General features: G+C 41.3%; 1 protein-coding gene and 1 pseudogene across 4 annotated transcripts in view; both read right to left on the bottom strand.

Annotated features, from left to right (window-relative positions):
• The window catches only part of RBPMS (RNA binding protein, mRNA processing factor), a 187,452-nt gene that overhangs the window by 145,843 nt on the left and 14,152 nt on the right, over positions 1-27,457 (bottom strand). The window lies entirely within an intron of this gene.
• The window catches only part of LOC132481367 (MAD2L1-binding protein-like), a 39,445-nt pseudogene that overhangs the window by 4,989 nt on the left and 6,999 nt on the right, over positions 1-27,457 (bottom strand).

The following is a 27,457-nucleotide window of genomic DNA, read 5'->3' as shown; positions in this document are numbered from 1 at the left end:
GCTACACATATCATGACCGTATAAAGGTTCATTATTTATTCAATTCAAATGTTCTTACTTATTCAAATGTTCAAGAAACCTTAAATCCCATGAGCAAGGATCTCTGCTAGTACAAAATCCAATCGTATGAATTCAACACAATGAATCCATCTTTCTTTTGAAAACAAAAACACAAGCAAACCATAACTGCAGGAAAAAATGTAAGGGCACCAGCAAGCTGTGGCAACCACATATCCCAGCCTTGGAGAAGCAGGGAAGCAGGATGACATGTGCTGAGAAAGCTAATGCAGTCCTAAGTGACAGTAATGTTAGATAAAGGAATGTAATGGTGCCAACATGTTCTGCATAGAAGGGCTGTACTTAGAGCACAAAATCCCATCTGGAGACTTCCCAGAGAAGAGCAATCAGGTCAGGAAATCAATTGGAAACTATGGCATATAAAAATGGTTGAACAAAGTAGAGATGTTTATCCTGAAGGGAAAAATACAAGGCTCAGGAGAAATTCGACAGCACATTTAAAATATTTACAGCTGCCCTGTACAAGGAGTAGGTTAATTATATGTTGTCATCCAACTAGGCAGGAATAGTACTGGGCATGGAAGTCACAGTTCTAGGAGTGTAGAACCACTGAAACTGTCCCTAGTGAAATGGGCTACCTTGGGGAACAGAAAGCTCCTGGCAGCAAGAAATGTTTAAAGTGTTCAGAAAAGTGAAAAGAAAACCTGGAGTAATTACTTCTCCAAACCTCTAAACATCTTCTGGTGCCAGGAGCTTTCTAGTCTCCAAGGTAGTCTGTTTTACTATGAACAGTTATTTTCTTCAAAAGAAAAACGGGGATAATTATTGGAAATAACTAAATTCCAAATAAGGACTTTAGGAAATGTCAGAAAAATTGTTGCTCCTTCCCTATATTTATCCATATTCCAAATGTTTTTTCTATCTTGAATCAATATATTGCTGACTTAAATAATCTAACCAAAGGTTGTTTTTCTCCCAGTCACCAACTTACCTTTGAAACCTCTTCAAGATTATTCCTGATATACAGTCTTCCCTAACGCATCACTCCACCACCACAAACACACAACCACACACACAGACTGTGCACATATCCCCATTGGCTGCTGTCTCTTTAATCTGTGTGTATCATCAACACAGTACTCATTGTCCCATAAGGATTATTGACATGAACAGAATTCCACGTTACAGCAAAGACTCTGAATTTAGAAAGTCATGTACCATAAAGTACTAGTACTACTCAATTAGAAAGGTCTATGAAATTTATGAAAGAATTAAGTAAATCAAAAAGTGATGCACCTTATATCCAGAGAACACCATAATTCGAAAGGATACACGTGCCCTGCAGATACATGTTCACTGCAGCAGTATTTACAATAGCCAAGACATGGAAGCAACCTAAATGTCCATCGACAGATGAATGGAAAGAGAAGATGTGGTACGTACACCTACACACACACACACAAACACACAGATACTACTCAGCCATAAAAAAGAATGGAATAATGCCATTTGCAGCAACATGGATGGATCTAGAGATTATACTAAGTTAAGTTAGTCAGACAGAGATAGACAAATATCATATGGTATCACTTATATGTGGAATCTGAAAAAAGATACAAATTAACTTATTTACAAAATGACTTACAGACATAGAAAACAAACTTACAGTTACCATAGGGGAAAGGTGGGGGGGGAGGGTGGATAAATTAGGAATTTGGGAGTAACATATACACGCTATTATATATAAAACAGATAAACAAGGACCTACTATATAGCACAGGGAACTATACTCAGTATTTTGCAATAACCTACACGGGGAAAGAATCTGAAAAAGAATACGTGTGTCTATATAATTATATGTATAAAACAATCACTGTGCTGTATACCTGAAGCTAACAGAACATTGCACATCGACTATACTTCAATAAAAAAAATTATTTTTAAAAAAGCAATGCACCTAAAAAGACGGCCAGAGAGCATGTGTTCCAACTTGGCGCCTTCACAAGGAGTTAGCAACCACTTGGATGGTATGGATGTGTGTCTTCTTTGGACATGTGTCCTTTAGAAACATGTTTTAGGATCTTCTTCATTTTCAGCCTTGCTTAGATTGTAAATTCCTTAAGGACAGAGAGGTCTTCCTTTCCCTGTCCCACAAAAGCCCTCCTTAGGAGCTGGTTAAATGAAATTCCATAAACTGCTCACAAATAGAAAGCTTACACTTGGAGAACTAAATTGTGTGATAGTGTGTGTGTGTGTGTGTGTGTGTGTGTGTGTGTGTGTGTGTGTGTGTGTGTGAGAGAGAGATGAGGGAGTAATTTTTTTTTTTTTTTGAAAATCTGGTAGAATGAAACACAAAGTTCTTTTTTTCTGTTCTTAGTGGACAGAAGTCGACCACCGATAGTAACTCCCTTACCTCCAACTCTCAGGTAATAATCCCTGATACACCTAATTTCCTAAGAGTTGTGGAAACTAAAAGCTCCCAGACTTCTAGTACTGGGTTTAATACCAATCACAGAATTTCAGAGTTAGAAGGTAACTTAGAGACCGTCCAACGTAACTCCCTCATTTCACTGCTTAGAAAAGTGATGATGCAGGACTCTAAACAGTTTTTTCCCTTCTCCTTTTTAAACCACGAACAAAATATGGGCTCACTCACCTCACAGAAGTCACTGCATTGGTTTAGGACCACCTGAGACTCATGACTGCTCAGTTACTTTATTCTTGAAGTAACCCACACTTGGAAGTCATCTCTTAGATAACATGGGTACAATGACAAGTCTTATGTATACCATGGCAAAAATCAGAACACGGGAGAGCTCTAGGTCAAGTTGATAATTATAATAATAATGACTCCATTATAATAAGAATAGCTATCATTTCATAAACTCTGGCTATACTTAGTTGAGTCAACCCTATGCATACAGTATCTCATGTACTCATCCCAATGATCCTGCTACGGCAGAGAGAATCACCCCTGATTTACCCATGAGGCTCCTTCTACTCCAAAGACAACACCTCAAAGTGCAGAGTCTGGATTTAAACCCAGGCCTGTCTGACTTCAAAGCCTGTGCACTCTCTGCTGTGCCACTTTAAGTACTGTCTTGCAGTTCCTCAGAGCTGTTCCAGTTCTCTAGGACGTTTCCACGTGTTCGGAAAGGCATACACAACAAAAAGTGGTCTGGTTCACTGCAGCAAGCAAGGGCTTAGAAGCCAGGCCCACCAGGCTTAAGAGTGCTGACACCATCACTCACTGGCTCTGAATAACCGGGGCACATAGAATAGAGAGGTATTATGAGAAGCTTAACAGGGCAAATTTTAAGAAATGAAGTCTTACTGAATTAAAGTTATTCATAAATCATCGCCCCTAAAATTCACAGGATTGGATGGAACCTGATAAATCATTCCAAACAATGTAGGACAACCTTAGAAAGAACTCCCCCCAACCAAAAAAAAAAGATATTTTAAAATCCAAACATAAGAGAACTCTGTAGTTTGCCTCCCTTGTGGGTGTTTATTTTGTTTCACAATTAAGTGGCCATTGGAAGAATAAGTTTTTTCAAAGTTCTGGAAAGTCATCTTAAATTAGGCCCCGGAAAGAAATGGAATCTCTTTTAGTAATGACTCTTGTTTTCTTTGAAAGTTCATGTTTGGGTCAGCCAAGTTTTAAACGGTAAAATTATATTGCTGGGTTGTTATTCAAGTTTGGGGGTTGGGTGGGGATGAGGCCGCTAGCTATTTGGATCACTGTAGGACAGCTTATCTGGTTTCTATACTGAAAGAAGGGTCTATTCTTAGGCAAAAGACATCATCATTTTAGAAGAGCAGAAGCGTGCACTGGATTTCTACTGAACAATCCGCAGGGGAAGACTCCAGAAAAGTCTCTCTCTCTCCAAATAAAAGCTGTCTTCAGGGCTTGTGTGATTTTTCTTGAGTCAATGGAATGTCCAAGCTAAAGGGTTCTTCTTTTGTTGTTTTCCTATGTTGCAATATAGCCGGATAGAAAACAATTGTGTAAGGATTTTTCCCCCCATTTATTTATTCTTTGCCTTGTTATAACAAGAATAAAGCCACGAATAGTAACAAATAACTGAAACTACCGCTATGTTACGAATGAGCCAGAAGCTGTATTTGTTTTTTTTTGTTTTTTGCGGTACGCAGGCCTCTCACTGCTGGGGCCCCTCCCGCCGCGGAGCACAGGCTCCGGACGCGCAGGCTCCGCGGCATGTGGGATCTTCCCAGAGCAGGGCACGAACCCGCGCCCCCCGCATCGGCAGGCGAATCCTCAACCACTGCGCCACCAGGGAAGCCCTGTATTTGGTTTTATTACAACAGCTATTACCCTTAACTTAAACTGTTAGTCATATGACTAATATGCAAACCACACTCTCATGCTCTATTAACGAAGCCTGTCTGTTTTTAATATTACCCTCTGCTTTTAATATAACTACCTTCATGGACGAAGTCATCGCAGTCATAGGAGCAAAGGAAGTGGTGTGGGTGATAGGAATGCAAAACAGGTAAGCGACACAAGTTAAGGCAACACTCCTCAATGGATAAAAAAACATTTCACTCCAAGGAGGGTTTAAGTAGCCCTTGGCACCAACATCCTCAAGGGACATCAAAAGAAGTCATGAGCACCTCTGTGGTCACTACTGTTGGCACCAGATCAGAGGTCCTGGTGAAGATTTCTTGCTTAAGGGTAAAAATTAATAATAATAATAATGCAAATGAGATGCACGGCTAACTTGTCTACAGTTTTTCATCTAACCAAAGACTCAGGACACCTCATCAAAGGGGTGAAAAATCATTACTTTTTGACCAGAGAGTCAGTTTCAACAACTATAGGCTAATCTGCCAAAGACTGGTTCCAAAGAAAAGTGATCTTTGGGACATTAAATAAAAAATTTTTAAACTCTTTTCTTGACAATAGAACTGTATGATCAGTAATACGTATACTGATAAGCACCCTTATTGAATGAGAGAAGAGAGATGAGATGAATGGAGTAGGCCTTGCTCATTTTAAAACCACTTTCACTTATATATTAAAAGTAAATCATAGGGACTTCCCTGGTGGCACAGTGGATAAGACTCCATGCCCCCAATGCAGGGGGCCCGTGTACCATCCCTGGTCAGGGAACTAGATCCCAAATGCATGCCACAACTGAGGAGGCTGAGAGCTGCAACTGAGACCCAATGCAACGGAAAAAAAAAAAAAAAAAAAAAAAGTGTTCATTAAAAAAAGTAAATCACACCCACAAATAATTACTTTTCCTCCCGCATTGTCATCATCTGCTTTACTTTTCATCATTTTCACTAAGAAAATGGCCTTGTTTTTATTTGTCTTTAAATTTCAGCAGCTTGCACAGTGCCAAGCACATGGTAGACACTTACTATATCTTTTGGGAGTAAGTGAACTATAAGAGATAGGTATTTTTTAAATTCATAGCACTTTCACCCATATCTCAAGAAAAGTAAATGAAGATGAGGCAGAGGCTATAATTTTGGCCTTTAGGAGAAACTACTAAATAGGGTGTTAGTAGGTGTCTCTCAAAGATACCCATATATTCTCAGACATGTATAAAAGGATTGTTGCATGATTATTCTAGCTTCTCCAATTAGTAACTGAGATAGCTACCAAGAACTCAAACACTAGTCTCTTCATATAACACTTAACTACCACTAATTTTTTAAATGCTGTCATTTTGTAGCAGGAGATATTATGGTGATAGAACCGTTTTGTATTTTGACTGTGTTCATACATACCTACACATGTGATAAAATTTAGAAAACGAAATATAAACACACACGTATAACTGGTAAAATCTGAATAAGGTCAGTGGATTAGAGCAATGTCAGTTTTTTGGTTGAGATATTAGATTTCATACTACAGTTATGCAAGATGTATCACTGGGAGAAACTAGGTGTAGGGTACGTGGGGATCTCTCTGTATTATTTCTCACAAGGGCATGTGAATCTACCTAACAGTACATCATGTGCCTTGGAATAACCCTTACGAGGTAACAGTATCAGGCTGCAATCCCAGCATTCATTAATAGAAAAGGAGTATCCAGGGCCTCCCTGGTGGCGCAGTGGTTGAGAGTCCGCCTGTCGATGCAGGGGATACGGGTTCGTGCCCCGGTCCGGGAGGATCCCATATGCCGCGGAGCGGCTGGGCCCGTGAGCCATGGCCACTGAGCCTGCGTGTCCGGAGCCTGTGCTCTACAACAGGAGAGGCCACAACAGGGAGAGGCCCGTGTACCACAAAAAAAAAAAAAAAAAAAAAAAAAGAAAAGGAATATCCAGAATAGCAATTTAACAATTGCAGTGAATTAATCCGTCCTTATTAAACTACATCTTGAATACAGTGTCTCCAGGAAAACCAGGGGAAAAAAAAAACCCAAAACACAAAAAACTTAAATCCATTAGTCAACGAAAAGTACCGCTTTGTTGCTCGTGTTGGGTACCAGAGCACATCAGTGGCGTTACTGTAAGGGCCAAGAATTAGGCCTTGCATCACTAATATGTGTACGGTAAATTATCCAACTGCTGTGTGCCTTGCTGGGCTGAGGTTGAACAGAGTCCCTCTACCTGCTCTTACCTTTATTGACCAAAAAATAAAAGAAAATATGGATTTCTGGTGCTTGGGAAACGTGAGGTGGTTTAAAAGAGTGGGAGAAAATGCTGCGTGTGTGGATGGGAATCATTCTGTGTTTTTGTTGTGGTAGTGGTTGTTTCTTTGTTTTTAATTCATTACTTTAAGCTCTATTCAAATAAACTATATTTTTTTTAAATGCTGTCATTATTGCATTTCCGTTCATTGATGTGACATACTTTGTAATGTACTTTGGGGGAATGGGTCAAAAGTTATTCAACAACTCACCAAAAGATTAGTTCTCTTTATAACATCTGAAAAATGTGCCAAACAAGTGCATTTCAGGGATATACACCATGAAGCCTCTTCTTTGTTTTCACCTCTCAAATGTCTTATTCCACGTAAAACAGAGAATAATCAAGGCATGCAACTTGTTGTTTCTTATAGAAATACTACAGGTATAGAGCAATAAGTATGATTCTCTCTATACTGCCAACAGTGGCTAAGGGACTTGTGCGATTTCATATTTTTTAAATTTGCCAAGTTTATGTGTAGATTATATAACCAAACAGTTACAAACAAAAATATTGTTCTATGAATCGAGTTACTAGGGATAGGGCATTTAATTTACAAATTACTGTGATTCAATTTCTTCTAAAAGCACTTTCCCCTCCCCCTCTTTCACTTTAAAAATAGTTTAAAATTCACAAATTGACCTACATTTTGAAAAAGGAAACAATAGCAAATGTATACCACTTTTTAAAGCATGGAAACCTGGAGATAATAGTACCATTTATTAGGCTGCTAAGGTTAGAAACTATGTAGACACCAAGAAGCCAAAACATGAAGGAAAACAACTGCAAGAAATTAATGAAAGGGATCTTGCTGGGTAACCTGAGGCCCCAGTCGCTAAGGATGTATTGAGACCTACTGTAATTGATTAAACTTTGACTACGAAATAAGATTATAAACTTTTTATTTTTCACTACAAAAACTAGGGGACATGTATATCAATCACTGGATGATGTGGTTAAGGCTTGCAACACTGTCATTAGCTTAATTGTTTTGCTTTTTTAAAAGGGGAAACTAAATACCCTTCCAGGAGGCCTGGATTTCACAGCTTTTAATTTAGGCATAATTTAGTTTTGAAAGCACAGAGAAGATACTGCCTGGGGAGTCCAGGAAGGCTTTCTAGAAGCAAGCTGTGTGCTCGAAGGCAGAAAGGTGGTCCTGCACAGAGAGCATGGGCCCTCCAGCAGCCCCTCACCCCGTGCCAGCCACATGGCCATCCATGTGACTCCACGTGAGGGCTGATGGCATAGACCCATCCCACATCCAGACACAACGTCATATGGCAAATCAAGCCACTTTTCTGGACCTCAGTTTCCTTACTTGTGAAAGGAGAAAAGCCTAGACTAGCAACGTTCCTTCCAGTTCTGAAACAGGATTATTACATTTATGACTTTAGCATGATGTCTCTTCTCCATCCTGCCTACAAATAAAACACACACAGGAAGAAACTCCAATGACATTTTTTTCTCACCACCTTTGACCTGTCTTAGAAGCAGAAGCAAATGCTTTTGTGATTAAGTGTTACTTATGAATTCCCACAGGGCTGAATGTTACTGGTGGGGCTAAACATGGTGGCGACCCCCTCCATTTCCCAAAGCTTACTAGGGCTGCTCTGAAAGTGATGTGAAAAACACAAGGTTGTAACATTTAAACTATATATTAAAAGTGTGCATTTCCTTAAAAAAAAAAAAGTCATATTCCCACAGTATCTTTTTTTAAATTTTTATTTTATACTGGAGTATAGTTGATTAACAATGATGTGTTCGTTGTAGGTGTACAGCAAAGTGACTCAGTTACACCCATACAAGTAACCATTCTTTTTCAAATTCTTTTCCCATTTAGGTTATTACAGAATACTGAGCCATGTTCCCTGTGCTATATACAGTAGGTCCTTGTTGGTTATCTGTTTAAAATGTAGTAGTGTGTACATGTCAATCCCACACTCCCAGTCTATCCCTCCCTCCCCCGCTTTCCCCCTGGTAACCATAAGTTCGTTCTCCGAACTCTCCCACAGTACCTACTTCTAAGTGCTTTAAAGCCCTTTCAGAGATCACAGTTAACATTAATACAAAGAGACGGGTGGTAGACTGAAAGTACAGTGTCCTACCAAGCCTCCTGGGGTGGCCTACAAGTGTTAGATTGATTTATTTGATCTGTGCTGGTATTTAAACATGGACAATACAGAATCGACTAAATTTCTTGAAATAATGTTATCTCCAATTCTGGCTGGATTACTTAGAGTTTTTCATTCACTCAACAATATTACTGCTTAATGTTATGATTAATCATGGTGTTTAGCACTTGCTGACTATTGTGTGCCAGACACAATACGCACTGATTCACGCCTTTCTGTCCACCCTCCCCCCAGAAGCCTACAGATGTGGAAACAGAGGCACAAAGAGACGGAAGTCATTTCCTCACAAGGTCACAAAGTCAGAATCTGAATTCCGGCATCCTAACCCCACAGCCTACCTGTTTAGACACTGGATGGTAAACATACCTAGCACCGAACACCGTTCGGGGTGATCAAGATGATTAAGACAAGTGCTTGGTTTACAGGCGGTGGAGCCTGCCAAACGTATAAAAAATAATTACAACCTGATATGTGTGCGCTGTAACCCAGGCCTTTAAAAATTGCTGTGGCAACACAGTGGAGAGAGGGGCCTGCTGGGGGAGTTCAGCAAGACTTCCACTTGAGCTGGGCCCTGAAAGATGAGCACGCATTCCAGGTGGAGAACATGTGCCAAGGTACATAAAGGTGAGTGAGCGCAGGGAATCCAGTGTGGCGTGAGGGGACAGGGGGCACGGCAGGAACGGGGAGAGCTTCCAGGCTCGCTCACTGAACCCCTTTCTGCCTCAGTTCCTACCGGGCTAATGGTGGCTAGAACGCAGGGTCCACTTGACAGTTGTCTCCTACAGGGAGAGTATCTGGTGGAGTTTGAAGGAATGCTTTTTCTTCCCTTCTGAGATGCACTTCCCAGAGACAGAAGACTTTAAAAAACAAATGGTCCTGGGGTGCAAGCAAGAATATATGTGTGATAAACTAACCAGTTAGCTGAATTTTAGAGCCAGGAAGGCAGAAGATGGCACACATAAGGGGAGGAGCGGTAAGTGGCTCCCGTGATGTATTTCCAGATACGGTCTGTGGCCTTTAAGGGGTTATGAACAAAGGGGTGTGTGTCTGTGTGTGTGTGTGTGTGCGTGTGTGTGTGTGTCTGTGTCCGTGTGTCTGTGTTTTCTGGGGAGAGTACCCACAGGTTTCACCAGATTCTCAAAGGGATCAATGACCCCCAAAATCAACAATCACTGCTTTCAAGCAGGCCAGACCTCCCTGCAACTTATAACGCCTGGGGCAACCCTAAGACACCTAAGTTAAAAAAGAAAATCAGGGCTTCCCTGGTGGCGCAGTGGTTGAGAGTCCGCCTGCCGATGCAAGGGACACAGGTTCGTGCCCCGGTCCGGGAAGATCCCACATGCCATGGAGTGGTTGGGCCCGTGAGCCATGGCCGCTAAGCCTGCGTGTCCGGAGCCTGTGCTCCACAACGGGAGAGGCCACAACAGTGAGAAGCCCGCGTACCACACACACACACAAAAAAATCAGTGCAAGCAAAATGAGAAAGTACCCCTGGCCTCTTGGGTCTTACTTGAAACGCTGACAAACACTTTAGCTTAAGGCTCTGTTCAAAAGGCCTTTAAGATCTGAGATAGTTATGTTTGCCTAACTTTATTCAGGTCCTATTATGCAAGCCTGCCACCTATTCAGGACCCCAAATGTTCATGATTTACCGATAAGGTAAAAACTCTCCAATTTGTAATCTAATTCTCCTAAGAAAACCTGCTCTCTGAAGAAATCCAAGAAGCTGGATTCACAGGCCAGGTACTTAATTAACTTCTCTAAACTAATATTTAAAAGAAAACTTAAAAATAAACCACACCTCAGTGAGACTTGCTCTTAATTTTCTACCACAAGATTAAAAGGATGACTGCCCCCTAAGGAATAATCATCACCAAGGAATCTGAACACAAGAAAGCTTATTTGCAGACTGGCGACTGGGTCCCCTGGTGGAACGTGAACACTGCTAACCCTGCATGTGTCATCACGGCTACATCTTACATCACCAGCATTTCAACATATCACGATTCTTCCACTGTCAGCATTTATTCTATTTCTGTTCAGCTCCATGCTGCTTTCTTTAAAGCAGTGCACAGGCCAAGGGAATATAAGCAACTTTTCATGAAAGACACAGAAAGAGAGACACGCCTTTGGGCACTCAGATGCTGGGCAGCAAGGAGCAGAACGGTGGTTAAGAAGAGCGGTGCTGGAGTCAACAGCTCCCTGGGTTCGATGCCAGCCTTCTCACGAAGCTGTGCAAGCTCGGGCAAGTTACCTGCCCTCTCTGGGGTTTCTTCACCTATAAAATGGGGATCATAGTTGTATTTCCTCATAGGATTGTCATGAGAACTCAGTAAGTTAACGTCCGTAAGACGTTTAGAAGAGCGTCTGGCAACTAGTGTTTGATGAATACGCTAAATCTTACCAAAATTCCTTGGTTAAGGAAACTAGCTGTTTCAACAAAACTGAGAAAGGAAAGCCATGTTTGGTAACATGCCAATATCCAGGTTAACATGCCCACTGTTCACTGTGACATAAAACACCAAAATAACCACTACAAGTGCAAATACTTTAAGTCTCCATGGAACAAAAACTATTTGTAAAAAGAAACATATTTAAAAATCGGCAAATCAATCTAAGTTAGAGACATTTATTGAGCTACTACCACACGTTAATCACTGTGCTAGATGTTGGTGATAAAGAAATTAAAATTACTCTACATAGACGTCTTTAAATCCCAGGAGCAGAGACTACTGAGAGAGTAGGATTCATGCTTTTATCCACTGCAGTATACTGAGGAGTAAGCCTTAACTTTTGAAGGAAAACAAATCTCTACCCAAGTAATAATAAAGTAGTATTATTATTTAACACTACTTATTATTATTATTATTAACAGTTTAATAATGGGCTAACGCTCTTGTTGGGTATGTATGTTTTCTCCAGAAACATATTGCAGGAGTGTCAAAAATTTTGGAAACAACCATGTTTCCAGGGACAGAGAGTACGATGATGTAATTGTTACTGTAGCATTAATTGCTCTTTTACCTTAAAGTTTACTAAGAATTAAAAATAAGATCCTTTCTAGGACAAGCTCTGTGCCAGACACTCTGCCACGTTTTACACACAAGATCACCTTACAGTTCCATGAAGTAGATATTACCAGTATTTTCTTAAAAATAGATGAAGAAACTATGGTTTAGAAAGGTTAAAGGTCACCCAGCCAACAGGAGAAACACACCATGAACCTAGTTATGCATCTAACCTAACTGCACCCAAAGTAAGTGATTTTTAATGAAATTTTCTGTGTCACAAAAGCTGGGCTTATTGGCTGATTTCTCCATAACCTGTCCTCATCCCACTTCTCAATATCCCCCTTCCAAATAAATAATAATAATAGCAGCTTTGAACTTGTTGAGCACATATTTACATTCTAATGAGGCATACTCTCTATTACCATTGCTACAATTTGTATTATGCAACCCCATGGGGCAGATTTTGTTATTCCCAATTTACACAGGAAGACATAGCCTCAGAGAAATCAAGTAACTTGCCCAAGGTAACACAGCTAATAAGTGACGAGGCCAGGATAAGAAACGAGGATTCAAAACCTACACTGGCTCACTCCAAATCTCCAGGCACTCTGAAGAAGTGGAAAGCTCATCTAAATTTTCTGAATGTAGACCCAGAGTAAACCTCTCCACCAGGACGACCTTCCTCTCAACTGCCCCATGAGGCTGGTCTCTGAAAAGCGAAGATATTCTTCCAGGAAGTTCCCACCCCTCGACCCGATGGGCTCCGCAGATTCTTTGGTCCCGGTGAGCACCCGTGGGCCTGAGCTAGAAGCTGAAATGAAGAACTAAAAAGAGAAGAAAGAAATAGAGGGAAAGAGAGTAAAGAAGAAATGGAAGGGAAGTGGCTGTTTCCCAGCAATAGATTTTCCCTGGGCCCCTTGGAGCTCCGCCCACACTGGAAAACAAGCAGAGTGAGTCTAACTCAGACCTCTCCAGGCTTCCCCTTCCAGACCCTTCCTCACTCGGTCCTCCGAGGTAGCTAGGCAACCAGAACCTACATACACAAAGAGGAAAGCGATGCCCAGCCCTGCCACACAAGTCTTCCAACAAAAGCAGAACTGGTGACTTATAAATACCCGCAAGGTGACGGAAACACAGAACAAAAAGATAAGGGACAAACAGTACAGATGTTTGAGGGTCTGGATCTCTAGTCCGGGTGAGCATTTAAAAAGCCCTGGTAAGACACTGGTGGACAGAAAGTTGGAGCGCTCGGCTGGGACACCAGATAGCAAAGCCCATGGCGATTCAGTTCAAGAGCAAAGAGACTGGAAGTGAGGTTGAACAGCTCTGATATTAACACAGCAATGAAGCTCTGGGGCATGGACACTGTAATATACATTTATTTCAACTGCTCTGAGGCCTTTGGGCCAGGTCCTGGTTCTCATGCCTACTTTGGATAGTGGAAATCAATGGATACACGAACGCAGTCAAATGATTCCCTATTTAACGAGTTCCTCTAGCATAAAGAGTAGACACACAGAAATTGAAAATGGGATTTTGTTTCAGTAAAACACATCCATTCAATACCTCTAAGAATATGATCTTTCCACTTTAAGAAGGTGCATTTTTGATGTACTTCTTCTGCAACTTCTTGTGTGTTAGCTTACATAATAAAAAATTATGGCAATGAGCCCAAGTGGAAGGATTTCCAAAATCTACCCTCAGATAGCCTAAATGTGTCAGAAACAGACATTTGGGTTTCTCTTGTACATTAAGTTCCTACAAAAGGAAGTGCCATGGAACTCTCATGCCTCAACAAAGTCCAGGTTTGTGTATAAAATAACAGTAGATAATCCGACACATCCCAGCCCAAATGCTACTGCTTCTAAGCAGCTTTCCTCAATATCCTACCCAGTGATCACTCTTATCTGTTACGGCAATTAACCGTTTCTAACCTCAGTTTACTACTTTCCACCTAGTAGCCCACAAGCCACCCGAGGGCACTGCAATGCTTGGCACAGAGTAGGTACATAGAAAACTTCTAAAAATCATCTATTGGGGCCTCCCTGGTGGCGCAGTGGTTGAGAGTCCGCCTGCCGATGCAGGGGATACGGGTTCGTGCCCCGGTCTGGGAGGATCCCATATGCCGCGGAGCGGCTGGGCCGCTGAGCCTGCGCGTCCGGAGCCTGTGCTCCGCAACGGGAGAGGCCACAACAGTGAGAGGCCCGCGTACCGAAAAAAAATAAAAATAAAAAATAAATAAATAAATAAAAATCATCTATTGATGTTGTATATTCAAATTTAAGAATACTAAATATAGTATTTGCATATGACATTTGTACTTTAAAGAGTTTCTAATGGGAAAGACATATATGCGCACACCAACGACAAAAACACCGTAGAGGATTCATGAAAACATCGCCAGAAAGAGGAAGCCAAGTAATGCCTACATTTGCTTGAAGAAATTTTACTTCAGTAATGATTACTGCAGATGTGCCTGTCCAGAACTAAAGTTAAATTAGCCTGGTAGCTGCTGCCTGGTGATAATTCTCTTAGTGTCAGGAAGTTGGTCAGTATGTGATTAAACATGATTCTGCTCTTAGCCCCACCCTAGATGCTATCAGTTCCTTAAACGGAAGGTTCTGCAGCTGACCAGCCACACTCAAAAAAATAAAACAAAAAAACAAATCATGCCAAATTTTCATACAAGTAACTACAAATTCTAAACACCCCCTTCCCATCCGTGCACCTTTTACTCGTCTTTACAGCTCAGCACACATTTAAAGCATAGGGCGGAATAAATTAATATCGGCCATTCTCATGACTCACAACAGATCAATATTTTAAATTTTTAACTTACAATGTCAATAAAATACTAACCAGCCCATCAACGGATTCCAAGTTTCTAAACCATTCCTACTTCCTGTTCCTAGATATGCCCCAGGACTCTCCTCACCTTCCACCACCACCCTTCACCCCTAAACTATTCAGCCACGTCCACTGGGAAAAACACCAGAACATGAAACACACATGGACTTGGCTGGCGTGTATGAGCATCTTCCTTTTCTAACCCCTATTCAAGCTTTGTGAAATGTCCAGCAAGTAGATTCTTTGAGTGCATATTTTCCTTAAAATACTTTTTTAAATGACAAAACAAGAAATCCCCAAATGGAGCTTTGCTCAAAGTTAGAACAGCATGCAATCAGTTCAAAAACTGAGAAATACTTTTAGACTTCATGAAAAAATGTCCCTAGCGAGCACTGTGACTTTTAGCTGGTCATTTCACCTTTCTGGACTTCACTGTCCTCATTTAGTGATTTGTCTCTTTCAACTAAAATGCTGCACTATTTAAAGATTTTTTTAAACCATTTTGAAATGGATTTTGACATCTGGTGAGGAAAGTCCCCCTTCATAGTTCTTCTTTTTCAAAATTTTCTTGGCTGTCCATACATTTATAAGTCCAATTGAACTTTAGAACCAGTTTGTCAAATTGTTTTGAAATTTTTATTGGAATTGTATTTAATTTATAAATTAATTTGGAGGAAACTGGTAACTTTATGATACCCATTCAGGAATACAGTCTTTATCTCCATTTATTCAGGTTTTTATGTCCTTTAGAATACAGTATTCTTCAGGTAGTTCTTTCAAATTTGTTTCTACTGTTGCCAAGAATGTAGTTTTTTAAATTTTGTTTTCTAGTTTGATTAGTACTGCTTTCCTATGCTGGTAGGTTAAAAAAAAAAGCCTTGCGATTTTGTGTTTATCTTGTCTGGCCAACTTATGGAAGTTTGTTATTCTAGGCTTTGTTTCAAATAATAACAGTTTGGGCCTATCCTTAAAAGACAAACAAAAAACTAGGGAAAATATTTCCAAAATACTTTAGAAAGTACATACATGAAACAATGTTTATGATATATAAAGAGTGCCTAGGAATCAATACCTTAATAGAAAAATTAAGAATATAAATACAATAGTCCCTGCATTATCTGCAGGGGATATGATCTATGCCCCCCAGTAGATGCCTGAAACCATGGATAATACTATGTATGTTTCTTCCTATCCTAACTGGTGGGTACATGTACAACATGGATATATTGGACAAAGGAATGATTCACATTCTGGGCAGGACAGAGTGGGATGGCACACGATTTCATCACACTACTCAGAACAGTGTGCGATTTAAAACTGATGAGTTGTTTATTTCTGGAATTTTCCATTTAATGTTTGGTCCACAGTTGACCATAACAAACCACAGAAAGCAAAACCATGGATAAGAGAGGACTACTAACCAAGCTGTTTAAAAGCTGAAAACCAGTGAACATATGAAAATGTTCAACTTCATTAATAAAAATACAAATTAAAATGACGAAATGCCTTTTTCCCAGCCAATGATTGCAAAGGAAGAAAGTCAATTATCTGATGTTAGAAAAGAGGTGAAGAAACGAACAGTATATTAAAAAGTCTTTTTAGAGAGAAATTCAGCATTATCTATCAAAAAGTTAAGTGCACATAACCTTTTCTTCCAGAAATTCCAATTCTAGTAATCTCTACATTATACTCGTGTTCCAGAGTTAATCTTTTTTTTTTTTTTTTTTTTGCGGTACGCGGGCCTCTCCCGTTGCGGAGCACAGGCTCCGGATGCGCAGGCTCAGTGGCCATGGCTCACGGGCCCAGCCGCTCCGTGGCATGTGGGATATTCCCGGACCGGGGCACGAACCCGTGTCCCCTGCATCGGCAGGCAAACTCTCAACCACTGCGCCACCAGGGAAGCCCTAGAGTAAATTTTTAAATGGCATATGGAAAAAAAAAATCCTTAAATATCCCTTAAATTGTTCAAGTGTATGTAACTCAGTAATTCAAACATGCCTAATAGTATACATAAATATAAATTTATTTATCGAGGTACATATATCATAAAGAACACATAGACAAAATAAAATTTTACATTTTTAATTATGTAAGAGCATATTATGATTGAGTTCTACTAAGTTAAATGCATAAAATGCAACACTATTACTGTTAGAAATACCAGCACACCTGTGTCTGAAGATGTATACATAAAGATGCTTCCTGCAGTAGCATTAGTAACAGCAAAAAATACTGAAAAATAACTCAAATGTCAGCAGAAAGTGGTAAGACATATTAGTGTGCCTCCTTACAAAAGATACTATATAACTATTAAGAAGAATGAGGTACGGCTACACATTCTGATACACAAGATCTAAGATTTATTGTCAGGTTAAATTAAAGAGAGGGAGTAAATCATATGTATTGCATGTAAAAAAACATTTTTATCTGCATCTAAGTGCATAGAAAGATGCTTATTATACCATTAACTGTAATTACACTTTTGGAACAGAATGGGGTGGGAGACTGAAGGGAAAATTACATTTTTACTGCATGTACTTCTGTATTTTTACATTTAAAAAAAATCACAAGCCTTATTACTTTGTACGTTTTTTTTTTTTAAACAACGGAAAAATGAGGGAACATGGTATTTATGGTCCTTTGCAACTCTCCAAAAGTTTATGAAAAACAGGTTTTCTGAGGAGTCTCCATGTTGATTTCAGTCACTGATAATGTCAGTTATCTGGTACTGGGTAGTAGTGATGATTGCCTGGGAGGTGCAGACAGTGAGAAAGAAAACAGAGAAGGCATCCAACAATTCCAAACATTCTGTAAACGCTTAAATATCCAGTCAATGTGATCTATTCTGTTTCTATATGAAAGTAAACCATCTGAACATTTCAACAAACTTTTCAGAAATCACAAACACCACCAAAAGATTTTATTGTATTCTGAGATGAGGTAACAAGATGTATCTGTCTCTTTGAAGCACAGGCTTCCCCCATGAAAACGAAAAATATATGAAAAACATCAAGGCGGTAGAATGAGGGTCAAAAAGTGGATCTGTACGACTGAGGAGTGAAGAACATTCTATTTCCTAGGGATTAACATTTACACAAACATTGACTTCACTAATGGAGTGCCGTTTCTACCCTTTATCATCTTGTTTAGTTTATCTGGCCAGTATGATGCAAAACAAACCCAAGATGAAGCAGGGGGCATGGCTACTATATATGCAACTCTTCTAACTCATAAGTCACTAGTATATCCAGAAACAACACTCTACGTCCTGGCTCCACAGGGATTTCCCAACTCTGAAAATCCCAAATTGTGGTGGAATGTCACAAAAGGGATTTATTGGACTACATTAAAATTTAGCCCTATCCACAGTCATTTTAAGTATAAAGCTAACACAAAACCAAACTGACAAACCTCAGACACACTTAATTTTTTTTTTTTTTTTTTTTTTTTTTTGCTGTATGCGGGCCTCTCACTGTTGTGGCCTCCCCCATTGCGGAGCACAGGCTCCGGACGCACAGGCCCAGCGGCCTTGGCTCACGGGCCCAGCCTCTCCGCGGCATGTGGGATCTTCCCAGACCGGGGCACGAACCCGTATCCCCTGCATCGGCAGGCGGACTCTCAACCACTGTGCCACCAGGGAAGCCCCCACACTTAATTTTTGATGAAGAAATCAGATGTCCCTCCCTCTGCACAAAGTGCTTCCCACATAGTCCTTCCAAGGAGTCATCATCCTTCAAAGCCCTGCAGAAATGCATGCCGTAGTACTTACTGCATGCCTCACATGCACTGTGCTAGGCACAGTATATACTAGTCCTGCCATCTAGCACACAAAGTAATGAACTGCAATGATCCTGGCCCAGGTTTTCCCAAAGACAGAGCCATTACAGCCTTCCAGGGGAGCCCAGTCCCAGGTGTATCTTGACCCCTTCCCCATTCTCCTTGGAGCATGTTGCCAGAACCTAGCATTTGCCATGGTAGATATTCAATAAAAATGCTTACTGAATAAATGGACAAGATGGTGAATTACTAGAGAACTGAATGAAGCTCAGTATGATTAAAAGCAGAATCTGCAGGAGAAAGTGTCACAGATGAGACTATCTGCTGAGGGGCTATGATCAAAGGTTTTAAGCAGGAGAATGGCAGAGCATATTTCCATTTTTTGAAAGGTAACCCTGGCTGCCCCGAAGATCGAGAACTGTGGAGAGGCAAGGCTGGAGAGAGAAAGGTGTTTCAAAGCTGGCCCAGCAGCGCAGAAAGTTTTGATGGTGGCCCTGCTCTGATGGTAGCAGGGAAGATGGAGAGAAGGCAAGAGATTTAAGAGATACATGGGAGGATGAATTGCTGGATTTGGCAATAGACTAGGTAGGGAGGGAGAGGGAAGAAAGAGTTGGGCACCCCGGTAAAGGGTGACTCAGATGTGGAATACAGGGGAGCAAGTTTTGGGGGGAGGATAATGAAATCAGTTACTGGACATGTTAACTTGAAGGTTTTTGAGAGCCATTCAACTAGAGGCGGTGTGGACACTTGGATATTTGAATCTGGAGCTTCGGACAGAAGTCTGGCACAAAAGACGTCATCCATGGGACAGTCGGATAATGAGAATGAGAACTGAATACACAGGACAGAGGGCTAAGGAATACTATCACTTAAGAGCCACACCAAGGAAAAAAGATGAAAAGGAGAATGTAGGAGTGAGGTCAGAGGTGGGAAGGGCGGGGGAAGAGGCGGGGGAGCCCACGGTGTCATGAAAGCCAAGGAAAGAAACTGTCAAGGAAGGGAAAAATCCAAAATGTAAAATGTGTCAGTAGTGGGATACTGGTTTTTTTTTTTTTTTTTTTTTTTTTGAGGTACGCGGGCCTCTCACCATTGTGGCCTCTCCCGTCGCGGAGCACAGGCTCTGGACGTGCAGGCCCAGCGGCCATGGCTCACGGGCCCAGCCGCTCTGCGGCATGTGGGATCCTCCCGGACCAGGGCACGAACCCGTGTCCCCCGCATCGGCAGGCGGACTCTCAACCACTGCACCACCAGGGAAGCCCACGGTTTTTGTTTCCTCCTTGATAGATATGTACTTTGTTATTCACCAGAAAACTTTAACTGTGTAACATGTCTAACTGTTATGATATCCCCATAAATTAAAGAGCCACAGACAGTCTTCTATCCTCAGGGCATGTGTTTTGAATTCATTCTCTGGGTCTGGTGATCTATCTGCTCCAGCTTCATGACCAGTGACACGCATGGCCCAGCCTCCCGGCCAGGGTCTGGAATCCCAACAGACCAGAGCTGGCTGGCCTATACACAGATGGTCCAGTGACCCTGGGGTCATAAGCATACTGTTCCAATCAAACGGCTAACCAGCAACAGACCCAGCCTACTGTGTCCCACTTCCCACCACTAAGGCCAAAGTTCCCCAACTCTGCACCATTTCTTATAAACAAGACAGCCTATAAACATTCACACAGATACAGGAGGTCCAAGGCTCACCAAAAATATTTGTTCATTGCCTCTGAAAAGGACTTACGTTTACTTACAAGGTACTACCCTGGCGAGCAGAAGTGTATCATTAATGAAAATGATGGTAACCCACTGAGCCAGCATAGATAGTTACCAATGACTCGATACCTATTGTTCTGATGATACTTTAAAAAAAAAAAAAACAAAAAAGGAGGGGAGGTTTTAACCAAGATACTTCTAGAGGTCAACAAGGATATAAGAAATAATATTCTAACCTTCTACCCATCTCTTGACCCCAAAACAACGTTTTGGCATATTTACACCATTCACCTTAATAGCACCCTCTTGGAGTAGGTTGAGAGTAGCTACCATCCTCTTTACTTTATAAATTAACAAACTCAAAATATAGGAGTTATTTTACTTGACATAAAGGGATCCAGAGAGAGACACAGGGGTCAATTAGAACAGCACGGTCTACTTTAAAAAGGGAATGGGCTCCAGACCCAAACTTGGGCTTCAGCTGACTCACTGCTCAAGGGAGTGTGTTGAACACAAAAGCACTTCCTGGGTCCCTTCCAGCTCCAAAAAGCTCTGATAAGCATAAATGGGTATGTTATAACACTGACAGCCAGAGTGAGAGGGGAAGATCTTTAAAACCGGATCTTAAACATGTAAGTTTCCATGTTTCCATCCCACTGTTTGAAAAGCAGTCTCTGCTTCATGAAAGAAAAATGAACAAACGTTTGTAGTGATCTAGATTGAGTATCTGTGCATTTTCATTCACTGATTTAAAAATAAGGAGCACTATTGGAATGGTGTATCTGCTATTTCTTTTTTAAATAGAGCATCTTAAAAAAAAGAATGCATTTACTTCAAAATAATTCTTGGGATGAGTAGCCTTTCCCTTCCAAAAAAAGAAAATTTAAAAACTGCCTGGATTACTTTGTTCAAATGGATTTTACTATACTTGGTTTTCACAGGGAAAGAATCACGGACATGGGGTGCTAAAAATAGATGCAATAAAGCTGCGGGAAAGCGAAGTGCTCGTGAGACTGACACTAACAATTAGCGCAAAAAAAAAAAAAAAAAAAAAAAAAGTGGTATCACCAGCATTAAAATAAGAAATCTGAGCCCATTCTGGGAACACTGTCACAGACTGCCACAGCCATCTAGCTTCACAGGCTGGCCCAGCTCCCCAACAGAAGTCCCTCGGCCCAGGGGACAGCCTTATAAGGCAACTATGCCCAGAAAGGAGATAAGAAGAACACCAGGCACTTAACATTTCCAGAGGCCTCTACAAATGTTAACTCGTTAATACCCATGGTGCTCTGGGAAAGCCATGCTACTACCATTTCCAAAAGACACTGGGGAAGCAAGACACCTGACATCACGTGTAATTATGGCCAAGTGGGTAAGGAGCTGGCAGCCCTTCCTGGGCGCCTGGTTCAGGGCGTGACATGCCTCAGTTTTGTCAGAAACTGAGTAAACGCTTTCCTACTCATGAACAGAAACGGGGAGGAAAATTTCTCAACTCTGACAGTAAGTGAAGAGTGGCCTCCTCCCTCCCTCCTCTTTCTCCCACAGATTCCAGTCCTTGGAATAATTAAGACTCCAACTTGAACAGCCTAGGAAAGGAGCAAGACGCAGGCGAGGGTCTGGAGGGAAGACATGGCACACAGGAGGATGTGAGGAGACTTGTTCTCTCCAAGTTGGTTTCTAGTCTCCAAGGGGACACTTCACACACATCCTTTCACCTTCAGGAATAAACTCGGCCACTGTGATTACAGTGCCAGTAAGAAATAAGACAGCAACCTATACCTTTGGAGAGGATTAAGTGGCCTCATTCTGGTTTTAAAAGTTAAGAAAAGTTCAGTGCAATAAGTTTCAAATAATGTTTACTGAGAATCTACACTGTATGACAGCTTGTAGCCAGGTGAAAATATAAAATAGCAGTAAATTATATATATGTGTTTAAAAGTCACCTAAAATATAAGGTCTGCTAGAATCTTAAGTCTCCACAAAGGCCAAGGCTCTTAGCCTTGTTCATTGATTCACCCTAAACTCTACATTTGTTGAATGAATTGTCTTTAAAACTAACAAGCAAAGGAGCTCGAGGTCCAAATACAAACGTGTGGATATGCATGAACGGACAGAATTAAAAATACTAGGTAGCATATTCCGTGTGCTAAGTCAGAGACTGATTTAATAGTTCTATGAGGGGGAAGCCACTTAGGCTAATACTAGGAAAGCCCAGAGGGTAAGCCTTGGGGAAACATGTAAATGCATGGTGAGGATGAAAGAAGACATTCTAGGCACAAGCAGGTCAGGAACCTGGAGGTGGAATCACTTTTGTAAGATCAGGGTGCCCAAAAAGTGGCAACAACTCAAATGTTCAACAACTGATGAACAGATAAACAAAACACAGTATATGCATACAATGGGAATATTATTCAGCCATAAAAAGGAACAAAGCACCAATTCATGCTACAACATGGATGAACCTTGAAAACAGTATGCTCAGGGAAGTAAGCCAGACACAAAAGGCCACATTTTGTACTATTCCATTTGGATGAAATGTCCCTAAAAGGCAAATCCATGAAGACAAGAAGATTATTATAGTTGCCAAGGGCTGGGAGGAGGCGTTGACGAACACAGGTTTTATTTTAGGGGGGAGAGAGGGGGCTAGCAAAAAGTGTTCTAAAATTAGAGTTGTGATGCTTGCACAACTCTAAATATGCCCCCAAGAAGACTGAATTGTATGCTTTAGAAGGGTGAATTTTAAGTTTTGTGAATTATACCTCCATAAAGTTATTAAAAAAGAAAGAACAGGACACCACCACCCCCCGACTAGACACTGGGATGGAGTTAAAGGAGAGATAGTGCACACGCGCAGACAGCAGACCACCAAGTCTGGAAATGCAGGGAAGAGCCTGATCACAGGCAGCTTTAAATGTCAGCTACCGAAATCTGCATCTTACCCACTAACTACAACCAAAACATGGTGGTGGACAGTGCTCTCCAGTTTTCAGAGGACTTTCCTAGACGTCAGATCCTTTGACCAAGGAGCGTCCAACTGTTTTCAGGTGCTAGCTGATTTATGGGGAGTAACACCTTTGGAAGAGGTACCTCATCTGCCCTTTGTGTGAATGGACCAAGAGTGAGAGAAAGCCAGTTTGAGGCTCTGAGGGTCTAAATTTAGAGTCCAGACAGGTAAGATGGTGAAGGTGGGACAGATTAGACTGTGGCAGGTCGTCACAGGCCACCCAGATTTTCTGAAACGAGAGATGCTATATGTAACTGGGTGACTTACATCCTTGAAAAGAAGTTGCCACATTACTCACCACCCAGGACTTAGGCAGGTACCATATCTCAAATTTCTCTACGAAGGCAGGATCCTAAGGGGTACTAGGCCCCAAAGATCGCTTGATCTCCTTGGTACAAATTTTTCGAAAGAAAGTGTACTCCAGACTGACAGTGACGTTTAGCGTAAGACAACAGATTTTGAACTAACTGTGCAGGTCAAATCCAGACTTTGCAGTTCATCAGCTGTGACCTAGAGCTGTGACCTATTCACCTCTCACCTCCTCACCTGTGCATTACAAATAATGATGGTTGGTACCCACCTGATATAGTGTTAAGAGGACTAAAAGAGTTAACATACACGAAATGATGTGAACGATGCCCGTAACAAACTAAACAAGGCCCCCTCGTTTACCCATCAACTATGCTTTTCCCTCACAGCACTTATCACACTTTATAATTTTATATTTACAGGTGCTTTTATTTAATATACACTCCCCCACTACACTGCAAGTTCCAGGAAGGTCAAGGACAAGGTCTGCTTGCTGCCCATTGTATCACTAGGGCCTAATACATTAGGAGTTGAATAATTCTGGAATGCCTACATCACCTGGGAATTACATATTCTGTTTCTAAGGCTGAGAGCCACCGTGACTGATCAACAGCCAGGCTACTGCAGAATGAAGACGAAAAGAAACAAATGCAGTCAAGGAGTAAAGGGCTCCATCCAGGAAGTTGAGGGGAAGAATCAAAGAGGAGAATGTTTTATTTTTCCAGTATGCTAACCTGATTGGCGAGTGTGGCTCTGCAAGCCTAGTTTAAAAAAAAAAGAAGAAGAAGAAGAAGAAAAACGCTTAGCATACCGGCATTGCGTTCTGCAGGTGGTACCTCTGTCACCTATGGAACAGGCCTGGTTGGGGAACCAAGGACCAAGGACAACTGATAAAAATTCTTTAAAATATCCTCCAATCTTTATCATTACTCATTCACTCATTCAAAATTAACAGCCAGATAAGGCTCCTCTTTGCCACAGAAATATGCCACATTCATTTCTACTCCCAAAACCTTTAAGGTGGTGAAACTCTGCTATCGCAGCGCACATCTCTCTCTACCTATTTAAATCTGCCCAGTTCATTAAAACCCATCTCTTTCTTCCACTTTCTAAAAAGCCTGTTTCCCTCTCATCCACACAGATCTCTTTGAATTCCTAAGCCCTCTGTCTATATTACACAATAGTGTCAATTTACATAGGAACTCATAGTATTTTCCCATTGCTTTCTGTGTTGACAGAGCCTTTCCAAGTAGGCAGGAAAACTGCTTCTCTGTAAGCACTTCCACATCCCACCTAAATGGCCAAGACAACAAGGACCAGTGAGGGCACCCCAGCGAGTTGTACCTCTTCACCACCAATCAACGTTCTCTCCACCAACTCCTTCCCCATCTGTCAACCACAATCAAGGACTCAAGGAAAAGGCATGTTTTTATTTGCAAAAGAGCTTCCAGTTCCTTGGAGAAAGGTGCTGCGTGCACAGAAATTCAGTATTTCATAACCTTAGTGGGAATTTACCCTGAAATACTTGGAGTAAATGCTAAATGAGATGCAACTTCCATTCATATGGGACAGTCAGGATGAGTCAAGACTGAGGTCTCCAATACACCTGCTCATTTCCTAGAGTCTCACTCTAAGAACATCTATGTAGACTTTGTGGAGAGCGTGTGCTCTGCAGGAATGTTCTGGTAACAATTAAGGAGGTCTTGTGGGCTGGGGTTAATGGTGATTGCCCGGTCCACATGGGGAGACCTGAGCCCCACTCCTGAGCTGTGTGTGGCTCTTGGGAGGTTGTGGGCATTGATCACAGTGAAAACAGCCCCTCTAGGGTGGATGAGAAAGTCCTAATGGTACCTTGTTCAGACTGAGGAATACTCGTGCCAGCTTCTACACTGGAGTCCAGGCCCCCTTCTCAATTTAGAGGGGAGGAAAAGGACCACAGCAGGGTCCACACCTAATGAAAGGCATTACTGGTTTTAACTGTGTCTATAAAATTTCCTTCCAGGAATGTAACTGGCTAGCTGTCCACCAAAACTTATGTCAAATTGACCAACGTCTCTCTGAGTGTCTCTATCCCCACCTCAAGAGCAAACTAACCATGTGACCAGAAAACTAGAGCTACAAGGTTCTGACACACGTTTCCAACAAGTAACGTCTCTGAGATGGGGATGCATCTTACAATAGAGTTTAAGCAGCAGTATTATTGGTTCACTTGATGTTGCAACCGATTCAATGAAATTCTGTACGTGCACACAGAACACCCAAAGTATTGGCTTCATCACCCAGTTATTACGTTTATAGTCGGCAAAACATATCAAGGACCTATTGCATAAGATCACAAAAATCAACACTTTTCATTGTGTTCAAGGAACTTGAGAGTAACAGCTCCAGAAATTATCTAAGCATTTTAGTGCCTACAAGCAATACTCAAAATAACTAGATGTCTTGAAGGGGGGTTTAAAGAAGTCAATATGGGGAAGTTCCCTGGTGGCACAGTGGTCAAGAATATGGCTGCCAATGCAGGGGAAACGGGTTCCAGCCCTGGTCCGGGAAGATCCCACATGCCGCGGAGCAACTAAGCCCGTGTGCCACAACTACTGAGCCCACGTGCCACAACTACTGAAGCCCGTGCGCCTAGAGCCCATGCTCCGCAACAAGAGAAGCCACCGCAATGAGAAGCCTGTGCACCGCAACGAAGAGTGGCCACCACTCGCCCAACTAGAGAAAGCCCACGTGCAACAAAGACCCAACGCAGCCAAAACTAATAAATTAAATCAATAAATAAATAATAAATAAAAAGGGAATGTAAGCCCTTTGACCCAGAAATTCCACTTCTGAGAGTCTAGGCTAAGGAAATCACTAAGGATGTATACTCCAATTTAGCTAGGAGGATGTATAGCACTATTTATATCCCAAAGCTGGAAACAAGCTCCTGGCTCGATAATAAGGAATGGGTTAAATGCGTTAAGGCAAATCCTTACTACGGCATAGTATAAAGAGTTAAAGATGGGGCTGCGGAATGTATCCACTGGCATGCAAAGATAGTCATAACATAATGTCAAGTGAAAAGAAAATCAAATGTAAGGAAACACTATTATGGTATGATCTCATTTTTGTAAAAATAGAGGGGAGTGAGTGTGTGTGTTTACACTCGTACACACAGAAAAGGACATAAGATAGATACTAAAATGTTAACATTAGCTATACAGAAAGGAATTGTTAAAATTTTAATAAATTTTATACCTTCTGTTTTTTGTGGGGTTTTTTGCTTACTTTTATTTTTGGAGTGGGGGGAAGGGAAAGGAGGGGATAACATAGGTGAATTTATTTGCCAATAAAAAAAAAAGATGTTATTTCGAGGTGAAAAGAAATTTGGACCCAACGTCATCCAATTAGGTAAACAAGTGGCTTATGCATCTTGGTAGTCTCAATAATAAAAACCAGATAAAATAAAAATCCAGTGGAGTTAGTTTTTTAGTGTTGGGAGAAATGACTGCAGAGTTAAGTGCATAACACGATTTAAAATACGCAACAATATCCCAGAAGATAATCTCTGCTGTACACTGAAGCTACGCTGTGGCCCACTGCTGTTGGAGTGGGTACCACAAATGTCCAACACAACAACAAAAAATGGCATTAATATCCTAGAGCTTTCGATAAAGGTAAATCATCTCAGGACTTTACTATGAACAACATGCTTACTCTTTATCCCAACCCTATATGAAAAATGTCCTAATTTGTATGACTGCAAATTAACCCATTTGGGGTGGGGGAGGACAGTGACGTATTCGTGGTACATTTTCCGAGGAATATGACTGCAATTTCATTTTGGACAATATAATGCTTATTAGTTTTGTGGAGAGATTTCAGACAGCACTGGGATGAGGTGGAGGACCGAGGTCACATTGCTGGATTTCTGTGCCTGGGTCTCCTGCTCTGAGCAGCACCCAAGCTTTCCTGGGCAGACTTCATTAGTGAATAAG

The sequence above is a fragment of the Mesoplodon densirostris genome, chromosome 20, assembly GCF_025265405.1.
Source record: "Mesoplodon densirostris isolate mMesDen1 chromosome 20, mMesDen1 primary haplotype, whole genome shotgun sequence".
Classification (NCBI taxonomy): Eukaryota; Metazoa; Chordata; class Mammalia; order Artiodactyla; family Ziphiidae; genus Mesoplodon; species Mesoplodon densirostris.
Note: the sequence above shows the minus strand (reverse complement) of the source record. Positions and strands in the feature narration are given on the sequence as shown.